Source organism: Amblyomma mixtum, chromosome 3 (assembly GCF_055824585.1).
Source record: "Amblyomma mixtum isolate Tamu chromosome 3, ASM5582458v1, whole genome shotgun sequence".
Taxonomy (NCBI): Eukaryota; Metazoa; Arthropoda; class Arachnida; order Ixodida; family Ixodidae; genus Amblyomma; species Amblyomma mixtum.
In genome coordinates, this window is record NC_143014.1 from 143,895,494 (window position 1) to 143,904,872 (window position 9,379).

General features: G+C 44.1%; 1 long non-coding RNA gene across 1 annotated transcript; it reads left to right on the forward strand.

Moving 5' to 3' along the window:
* The first annotated feature begins 1,250 nt into the window (after positions 1–1,250).
* LOC149352229 (uncharacterized) lies at positions 1,251–3,789 on the forward strand. Its single transcript, XR_016289525.1, has 3 exons — positions 1,251–1,500; positions 1,634–1,702; positions 3,613–3,789. It is a non-coding gene; the product is annotated as an uncharacterized LOC149352229 (long non-coding RNA).
* Positions 3,790–9,379: the final 5,590 nt, after the last annotated feature.

Consider the following 9,379-nt stretch of genomic DNA (forward strand, 5'->3'; position numbering starts at 1 on the left):
CTCCAGCCTCTAATATGCTTGATTTTTTGTGCTCGCGTTTCAGGTGTTTTGTTCACATTTCATTTGACGCTGATAGTACATGTAGATATTCAGAGGGGCTGACGTTGATGTAAACCGTCTAAAATAAAAACTCCAAACTAAAGTGCAATCGGGCCAGCACAGGTAAATAAACTCGGGTTTAAAGGGTGGTCTGTCAAACCGAATGTAGAAGGTCCGCAAGACTTCGTTACGTACAAGCATCATCAAAGCAGCGCAAGTAAGAACGCAAAGCTCTTCTCAAGAAAGCCCAGAAACTGAACTGGTAAACTACAAGGGACGCCATAAAATGATATAGAGATATCTTCACTGCGTATTAGCGTCGCTTGTGACGGTCAGAAAATGCACAAAGTAGATGCGTTAAGGTTTGCACAGCAGATGATTAATGACACTGAGTCGAAAGCCTCTAAGGAACATTGTGCATGCGTTGTACATTTCTTCTTGCTTTCACCATATACATGCGTTCAGAAGGGTAATTCTCTAATGACGAAGCATACTTAGTGCAGGTTAGTTTATATTGGCGAGCGAATCAGCAGTGATGTCCTGCACTTAGCAGAGGGCCTTAAATAAAGCTCGCTCTGGAGTACGACACTAGCATTTAGACGTTGCCCTAAAGTGAACGCAATGGGACAACATTGTCTGTGGGCGTACTCGCATGGTCATAACAGGTGATGGTGTGTGAAGGGGGATATGCGGTATGTGGGGTTTAACGCTAGAAGCCCCATGTAGGCTATGAGATACGGCGTTGTTAAGAACACAATTTATTTAATCGACTTGGAGCTTTTTAACTTCCATTGACATCGCACAGCACACAGGCGTTTTTTCTATTCACGTCCATCAAAATGCGGCCGCTACAGGCAGGATCGATTTCGCGACCCTGGGATTATCCGCCGAACGTTATTGTCAGCCACTAAGCCACCAAGGCGGGCCACACAGACTGTGTAGGCTTTACGGAATGCGCCAAAATGTCCCCCACTCCGCCAAGGACGTAATGCGAGAGGAACAGTTTTTGTCGCTGTTTTCTTCGCAACGTCACGCGTCGTTGTTGTTCGCCCGCAGATTAGATCCGTACGTTGACAAGCGGAGGGTGCATGTTTCCCATGAAGCCACGTGCGTTGGACCCCAGCAACGTTAGCAGCGTTCGACTTCTCTGCTCTTCCTTATCCTGTTATCAGCCGCGTCAAAAACACAGCCTGGCAGACGGGGCAGCGACCTCGAACGGTTCAGGGAAACAAAATCACGCATAGTACCGTCACCGAATGCCTTCAAATGAGCGCGTTCGTGTCGTGACGCCTATAAAGCTTGTTTGGTACAGCAGGGCTGCGCTCGAGCAGTTTTTATTCCCTACATTCCGCCAACAGTAGTTTTGGCCGAAGACTTGCAAAGAGATGCCGTATCTACTGATTTCAGCAGCTGTCAGTGCACTGACTGCCATCGCTCTGGGTGACCCCGTTGACAAGTCGGGTACGGTACAAGCTTTTTTCCCTTTAACCCGATTAGATTACGCAAACTATATGTGTTCATTGTCAAGGAAACGAGAAGCATGACTGTTTCTTTCGTGTTCTGTAACCACGCCATCTGCTTCTATTTTCCGCAGCAAAGACTCTGAAAGAAATGGAAAGCCTTTGTGCACCTATTGTTTTCACGGACCACGCCATGTGAATACGTAAGCAGTCTTTATTCGGGTGTAGGTTATCAGAAGTTAAGCTATCAGGCTGATATCGTCCGTACGCTAAAAGAGGAAACAACAAAAGAGTACAGGAGGCATTAGAAGCCTTTTTTTGCGACTGTGTAAGCGAAAGAAGGTGTGCTCTGCCATTCCAGCCAGACAGGATTTATATGATTATATATACCCTTTAAGACGTCGGTTCTCACTTTCTTTTTGTGAGATGCGAGCGGCGGAAAGTGAAGAACCATGCGTTAAAATACGATAGTCAGTACGAGTAGTGCTAGCAGAAGGCTGTAAACAAACTTTGCATTTTTAGTGGGTAGAAAAGCAACGTGAAATTATACCTCATTACCTTTCATAGAATTGTAAAACAACAAGCAAAGCATGCTTCAGTGGTACGTATGTGAACAATTCTGTACTGAAAAAAGAAGCTTGTGTTTTCTGCAAATCCATATTGTTTTTTTTTTCAGGTCGCATGAGTTCTGAAATGGTACAGTTAGAGATAAGACATCAAAGTACAGTAAGAATGTTGTGTAGAACGAAAATAGTGAAAGCCATTGTGTCGTTCGGTGCGCCAGCGAGCAGGGATGCAAGTCGCAGAACAACTACTTTTACTTGATTGAAATCTTAGTGTTGAGTATATTTTCACAGTAAAGTCAACATGGCAAGAAACAATGAATACTTCCGACCCCTTGGCAGGAAAGAAGAAGGACCAACGTTTACAAAATCGACAGAAGGCTGGTATTTGCCGAATATATATGAAAGCCACATGTGAGTTTACCGTCAGAAGAAAAGCCCAGGAGAACCAAATTTTGAAGAGCCCGTGGGTGACATATTGGGCATACGCACTTTAATTGCTGGCAATGTACGAGATCGGGGAGGCAAGATCCATGCTTGTTGTGGCACACGATGTCAGAAAGTCGTCATATTCAAGGAAAATGTTGACGCTGCCAGCATTTCAAGCTATAGATCCAGATGGGGCACTGCCGTGCCGAGCTGAGTTTGAGATGAAAAATTAATTCTGCCCCCATATATGAAGACAACCCAATTATTTGCCGTGTCGCTGGTCCCAGATACAACACTTTGTTCACGCCATCCCAGTGGTGCACAATGCCTTAAATTCCCGCTGGAAAGTGGAACCCTTCCAAACGGCTGCTTTCATAATAATCGCCTGTGGAAATATATCTTCTAAACTGTTTAGAAGTTGACAAATTCTACGCATGCAGAGAATTTCCTTTCGGTATCACCGGAGGCACTGTGTGAGTTTCAGGAGTGAATTTTTTAGATGGTTATTCCGATTTCATACTTCTTCAATATAGTCATCTGTATTCTATTGTTATGTACATAAGCAGTTATTTGCACGAAACAAAGGCCGGCGTTAAACCTCAGCGGATGCGGCCTTGCTACCACTGAGCGCACTGCCGAGCCACCGTAGTGTGATGGATGATGAGGTAATGTAGAAACGGTAGTGCATTAGTGTTTCGGTGCACGTTAAAGATGACCGGGTGTGCGAAATAAATTCGAAGCTGCCCATTGGGCATGTGATAGTGCCCCATGGTCAATGTACAGCTCGTGTACGCTAAAAGCAATTAGGTTTTCTTTTTGTTCATGTCAACAGTCACAGAGTGAAGGCTCTCATTCTCTGCGGTTCAAAAGTAAATCACTTGCGGAGACGCGACAGAACTTGCTTATCGGCATATCAGAAAATAGAGTGAAAAAAAAAATCGCCAATTGAAATATATTTTATGAATTGGAAAAACAGCGCAATCAAAGACGAGACACAAGAAGGACAAAACACCAGCGCTGTTTGATTGCGCTGTTTTTCCAATTCGTAAAACATGAACAAACCAGCCCGTATTTGCCCTCTTCTGAAATATATTTTGTTTTCCCCTTTTCTTGGCTTTCAGAAACGTCACTTTCAAGGAGAAAAATGACCAGATAGCGATGAATGATTTCTATAGGTTTTGTTCTTGACCTCTTTGGGAGTGATAGCAGAAAATTGCCAGCTGAAGCCAGTGGCCGGAGACTTCGGTTTGGAGAGCTCCTTGAGCAGTGTGAAAATAAAATTGCGCCTAAGATTGTCTAAGACTTAAAAAAAACGACAGCTTTTCTTTGTCAATAAAGCGGGCTGTGAGAAACGAATGTTTTGAATTATCCTAATTTTCTCCGTCCAACTCGACAAGATGCCGACTACAGCCTGCCAAAGGCAGGCACGAATAACGAATCCGAAACTTTCGATTGCAAGGATGAAGCATGAAAAAGAATGACTGTCGTGCCGTCCCCTATTCAAATTTCAGTGAACGAAAAATCAGCAAGCCGCCGCGGGGCTCAGTGGTTATGGTACTCGGCTGCTGACCCGTAAGATGTGGGTTCAATCCAGGCCGCGGCGGACACATTTCGATGGAGGCGAAATACTAGAGGCCCATCTACTGTGCGATAGCAGCGTACGTTAAAGAACCCCAGGTGGTAGAGATTATCAGGAGCCCTTCACTACGGCGTCCCTCATAGCCTCAGTGCATTGGGACGTTAAAACCAGTAAATCAAACAAAAATCAGCTGGCGGACATCCAGCGCTATTTTGTGATGTCATAGACTAGAAATGAGCCTACGTAATTTGTCATACTGTAGAACACATAGTGGCTCAAACATGTATGTTCTAGCGGTGATATAATGCACTGTCATAATGGAGGACATAGAGGGAAAACATCTTCAATGGTTGAAAACTAAATGAGGTGTTTCGAAGACGGGGCAGCCTCGCCATGCTTCCTCATACCAAGAAACTGTACAAGTGCATTTTTATGAACGAGAAGTTGTTTCTGGAAGCATTTTTTTCGTATTTCGTAACAATGCACCATAACGATATATTTATCGGTAGGTCCCACCTCAGGATGCTTGCAGCTTTTTGCTATTCACAGCGAAAAACGCACCTCCTTAGTTTTCTGCGGCAGTATTAATTACACTTTGCTAGTGAAGGGCAAACTTTAAAAATAAAGTTTAGCTACGCCTCGGAAGACTTCTCTTCAAAATCCTTATAACATTATCTTACAGTATTTCACTGTTGCCTCACAAATAAAAGTGATGTCCAAGAAAGCTGTACTTGGGTAAGTAAGCAGAAGCTGAGGTGGTGGAGTGAGCCTGCTCGACCCTGATGTAAGAGGCTTGCCAGCAGGAATTTTCGCCAGGGACTTGGCGAAGTAAGATGTAATGGGATCACAATATTGCCAGTATTCTTTTCAGAGGGAGCGGCCCTGTGACGGGTGAGTTTGAATTCTCTCCTTGCGCGAGAGGGCAGAGACCGACAGAAAAGGTATGGGCTCGGCATGCTTCGAACATGGAGAAAACCCCGCGATGGTGGCCCAAAATATCGGAAAGAGAGGTCAAGAACATGCTCTCCCAAAAAAGGCCTACCCCATATCGGTCCAGTCAAGCATTGACAGCCATTAAAGATAAAATAATCGGAGTGTCTAGCGTTCCGTCCAGACGGAACCATTGCTGCTGCTGCAGTTCCGTCCAGACGGAATATTTATTGCATCTAGAGTTCCGTCCATACAATAGACAGTTTTAGTTTCACGTACCTAGAAGCTTCACGTAAGTAGAGCGCTTACGGGTCACCAGTGCGCATGCGCAGAACGTGATGTGTCTGCGTGGGTCGCACGGACGTACGTGAGATTCGGATCTTTGCGTGGCGGTCTTCACGTTGCTTGCTTGGTACGTGGCGTTGGCAAGATGGCGGCGCCCTGCTCGCCCGCTTCACAACGACAACAGCTTCGTCGCTAATCCCTCGACGTGGTATCGTACTGTAAACTGCTGTATTTGCCTTCAGTTGGTCCATTCTTGCTCTCGCATGATATTTTAGGTGAGAACTAGCTTTTGTTTTCCAGATAGAAATCCGTTTCAGCAGCTCCTAAGCCTGACGGAGAAGCGTTTTTGGTCGTCATAGCAACGAGTGTGCCAACGATCTCGCGAGACCACGCGAAGCTCGAAACCTCGCGGGATATCGCGAGACCCTCGGCACAGTCAGCGGGAAAAGCAAAACGGTGCACGTTTTGACTCCATACGCACACGTCACTCCTCGCGCACATTTATCCAGATCTTTACAAACCAAACTGCAAACACTGTGGCCAACGTGCTACCTACGATCACATCCTGTGGGACTGCAAAATAGAGCCACCTCCGGGTGATCTAGTTACAGCTCCTTCTCTCGAGCGGTGGGAGACCGTGCTGGGTAGCTCTGACCCCAGAACGCAAGTTTTGGCGGTGGAGTGGGCTGACAAAGTCGTCGAGGGCTATGTACTCTCGACCACTTAACGCGACCTCTTGCCAAGCTCTTTCCGGCGAATAAAATGTTTTACAATAAATCAATATGCACACGTCGTCAACATGAGTGGGACACCAGCGCGCCTTCGCTTCTCGAAAAGCAATGATTGAAATATGCCGCGGGACGTAAAGGAATGCGATCCCTTTGAAGATAACATGCAACATACAGTTCGGTGGAATGAAATCACTGAACGTTTGTCGGAAGAAAGGGGCAAAGTATTTACCGCCCGCACTGTGGCTTGGCTTGGCTCCGCTCCAAGCAGCTCGACTAAAGGAAATTAGTTTTCTTTATCTGTACTAGATGGCGCGGCACAACATGCTAGCGCATTTTTTAGGTTCCATGGCAGATCTACACAGTTTGCGTCCCGTACGTGTAGCTAAAACTGTAAGAAGCGACACGAGCTTACGCTACGTAGACTGCTCACGTTTACGTGCGCGAAGGTTGTACGTGCGTAAAACTAAAACTGTATAATGTCCGTACATACTATACAAAAATCGGTAATTTATACCCACATAAAGCACTTCTTTGCCTCTGGAATAACCAGCTGACAAAGCTGTATCCAGATGTTCTCTCTACGCATGTATACGGCACCAAAATATCTGTCCGCGTACTGCGTTTAGTTAGATCCTGGAAGGTATAACTTCCGTGCATGCATGCAGGATCGGGAAAATGACACTGTTAGAAGCAGAGAGCAGAAACTCTTCGCGAAGTGATGTGAAGCCCTGTCGCTGTTTGTACTGCAAGATGATGTTGCGCGAAAAAGAGTAAAGACGTACAGAAACGATCAACGAGCATTATGCTAACGCACCAACAAACCCAAGCCAAAACTCGTTCAATTGCCATTTCTCACTGACTGCTTGGAAAATAAAATGATGCAGCAGAATATCCTGGCACACATTAGGCGGAACAGAATTGCCACTTTTTTAAATGGACATGCAAAAGTCTGCAAGCAAACTGGTTTCCCAATCCCTAACGCCAGCTTTAATTCTGTCTTGACATAACTTTTGTGGCAGATAATGCTGGACGGAACTTTATGGTGTCATATACAGTTCTGTCTGGACGGAACCCCCTCGCTACATGCAGTTCCGTCTGGACGGAACTTTAGCGCAAATTGTAGTTCTGTCTAGACGGAACTATAGCGCAAATTGTAGTTCCGTCCGGACGGAACTCTAGCGCAAATTGTAGTTCCGTCTGGACGGAACTCTAGCCACAGCCTAAAATAATTGATAATATTGAATAACACAAATATACCTCCCGTTCTTTCCTCGATTTTTGGAAAGACTTCGACTGTCTACAACATGATATTTTATTAAGAAAATTAGTTGACTATGTAGTTCGTGGAGTTATACTGTTAGAATTATTAAGAAATTATGTCAGCTACAGGTTTCAGTTTGTCCGAGTTAATCACTGCTATTCTACTAACCCCCGAAAGCAGAAGGTTTGACAGCCGTCGCTGTAGCTCAGAGGTAGAGCACCGGACGCGTAATTCGGAGGTCGTGGGTTCGGATCCCACCGGCGGCATGTGGTTGTTTTTTCTTCTGCTTTTCTAATCAATTAGCTTTAAGCGATGACATATTCAGTAATATTCTAAATTGATCAACACCTCAAAATAAATAAATTAATTAAAAAAAAATCCCTGTGCCTCTTGGTTTCTATGGCTGTTGGCTTCTGTCATATTTACAACGAGCCCCTCATTCCCCTTCCTTGTTTGCTTAATTGCTTAGCGAGGGCCTCAATTCTGGCAGCCTTGATGCCATAGGAAGCATAAGAGGGTTCTCACACAGCTTCCACCCTCTCCGTTCGATGACATTCTACGTCACACCTGCGGTAACTCAGGACGTTCTACGTCCGCCGCTTATGAACGTGGGTGGCGCTGATGAACACTCTCAAGGTTAGGTTACTTGTAACCATAAATACCCCCGAAAGCAGGTTTGACAGCCGTCGCTGTAGCTCAGATAATAAAGAAAAAAAAAAGTCGCTGTAGTTCAGAGGTAGAGCACCGGACGCGTAATTCGGAGGTCGTGGGTTCGGATCCCACCGGCGGCATGTGGTTGTTTTTTCTTCTGCTTTTCTAATCAATTAATCTTAAGCGAGGACATATTCAGTAATATTCTAAATTGATCAACACCACAAAATAAATAAATTAATTAAAAAAAATCCCTGTGCCTCTTGGTTTCTGTGGCTGTTGGCTTCTGTCATGGCTAAAACAAAGTATTCCCGAAGAGTCAATTTTGGGCGCATTGTTATTCATAGTGTGTATTAATTATTTCACTAATATTCCTGACTCACCCGATCTTCTTATGTTCGCTATGACACCAATACTTTTTTCACAGGCTATTCCCTGCCTAAACTAGAAATTAGGGTGAATGATTATTTAATTAGCTTAGATGATTGGCTGATGGCAAATAACCTTAGCTTGGCTGTGTCTAAAACTACTTATATAATATTTATGCTCATAAACACTACTAAACAATGTAGTTATTAAATATAAAAAGAATGTTATAAATCAAGCCTCCAATCAGAAGTTTTTGGTGTTTAGTTTAATGAAAACCTTTCATAGAATGTGCATGTTTATAATTTAGCAAAAGATTTGAGGAAAACTGCAGGATGTCTTTATGAAATCACTAAATTAATATCCTTTTTTCTCAAGGTTTCAATGTTCTATACCTTTTTACTTTAAATTATCATACTGTAGTCTTGTTTATTTTATGGTTTATGGGGGTTTAGCGTCAAAAAGCGACTCAGGCTATGAGGCACGCGGTAGTGAAGGGCTCCGGAAATTTCGACAATCTGAGGTTCTTGCGTGCACTGATATCGCATAGTACACGGGCCTTTATAGTTTCGCTTTATTTGAAATTGGTGTGCCGCGGCAGAGATCAAACCCGTGTCTTTCATACTGTATTCACGTATGGGGAACTATTTCATCTGGGGAACTTAAATTGCTTGCACCCCCCCCCCCCCCCCCCCAAAAAAAAAAGCGCTTAGACCTATTGAAGGCTATTATGGCAGACCGCGAGATTTGCCCACAGAACCCTTCTTTGAAAAATACGCTATTCTGTCCGCACATCTAATTTATTACTTTCGGCTGCTACTATGCATTCACCATAAGAGACTGTATGCCACTCTACCTGAAAAACCTGCAGTAATATACCATATGAGAACACAAAGAAAACTTGTAGCTCTCACTCGAACTAATTATTGGAAACAAAAATCAGCTTTTCAGGTACCATTTCTCATGAACCAAACTTCATTAGATGGGGAATTCTTCACTTCAGCAAATATATTTAAAAATTATATAAAAACATATTTGAATGAATACCCTGTATAGTTGCACTGATTTACTCGCTGGGGTTCAGT